Source organism: Echinops telfairi, unplaced genomic scaffold, assembly GCF_000313985.2.
Source record: "Echinops telfairi isolate 266 unplaced genomic scaffold, ASM31398v2 ScPeMD7_7469;HRSCAF=8507_1, whole genome shotgun sequence".
NCBI classification, from domain to species: Eukaryota; Metazoa; Chordata; class Mammalia; order Afrosoricida; family Tenrecidae; genus Echinops; species Echinops telfairi.
In genome coordinates, this window is record NW_022111373.1 from 106,384,693 (window position 1) to 106,386,317 (window position 1,625).

Sequence of the window (1,625 nt, forward strand, 5' to 3'; positions counted from 1 at the left end):
GAAACTGAAATCCTCACCACTGGAGGAGTAGGTAACCTCATGATAAAATAAGCACAAACTGAAGGTGTCAAGGACTTCACTTTGCTTGGATCCACAATCAATAATCAGGAAAGCCAGGGTCAAGAGATCAAAGGATGCATTGTATTGGATAAATCTGCTGCATAAACCCAATTAAAATGTTGAACAGTAAGGACATTACTTTGAGGACTAACATGCACCTGTCCCAAGCCATGGTATTTTCAATCCCTTCACATGTGTATGAAAGTTGGACATCGAATAAAGAAGACAGAAAAAGAATCAATGTATTTGAATTATGGTCCTGTTGAAGAATATGAAAGTACCACAGACTGCTAAAAAGACAAACAGATCTGTCTTGGAAGGAGAACAGCCAGAATGCTCTTCAGAGGGAAAGATGGACAGACTTCATCTTACATTCTTTGGACACATTGCCACGAAAGAACAGTCCCTTGAGGAAGGACATCATGCTTGGTAAAGTGGAGGGGCAGGGAAGAAGAGGAAGGCCTTCAACAAATGGATTGATACATAAGACAAATTGTAAGGATGCCACCGGGCAGTGGTTTGATCTTTTGTACAGGATCACTGAGTGAGAGTGGACTTTGTAGCACCTAACGACAAGAACAACCATTCTGACTAATCATCGCCACAGATCTTTCCGGGAACAATTGTTTCCTCCTTCTTCCCTAGAGAGGCTGGTGAGTTTGAACTGTCATCTTTTTGGTGAACAGCCTAACGCTTGCCGACCCTGCCGCTCCACCAGGACTCCTTCGGCAAGAGTCAGTGGCGGCTTAATTCAGACCCAAATTCTGGCCCCTAGGAAATCCAGCAGAAACCAGGAAACTAGTCATGCCATCAGTCATAGAAGCCAGTAAATTAACAAGGCAAAATAGTATGAAACAGTAAAAATCGAGTCAGGTTCTGGTCAAAATTCTACAAATACACAAAAGTCTCTTTCTGAAGCGATACAGTCTGTTTGTTAGATTATTTCCCTTATCGTCCCTTCATCTACATAGAGAGAAGTGCCCCAGGAGCTAGACCTACAGATGTGAATAAAGCATTTGCAGCTGGCTAAAGAATGATAAGGGGAATAAAGCCTGAGTGAGTTCTGATCAGTAGAATGGTAGAATAAAGATATTTTGAAAGCAATTGGTGATACAATAGCAAGAAAAAGAATTAACTGGGCATGTACCAGTTTGAGTCACAATAGAGTAGTTATTATTAGACTTAACTTCTTGTCCTAAGTATAAAATCTAGCAAAGTCATATATAACAACCGTTTGCAGGTATTGGACAAGAGCCCAAATAGTGCAATGGCCATTAAGAGAAAATAGGTACATAAGATAATGTCACATAAAGCCCAGGTTTCTCTCTTGAAGGCATTTTCCAAACTACAGTTCAGGGAAACAGAGTCCAACGATGGAAGAGAAAGTGCTTTTTGTTTTGTTTTTTATTAAATAATTTATTGGGAGCTCGTACAACTCTTATCACAATCCATACATACATCCATTGTGTCAAGCACATTTGTACATTTGTTGCCACCATCATTCTCAAAGCATTTGCTTTCTACTTGCACCCTTGATATCAGCTCCTCATTTTCCCCCCTCCCTC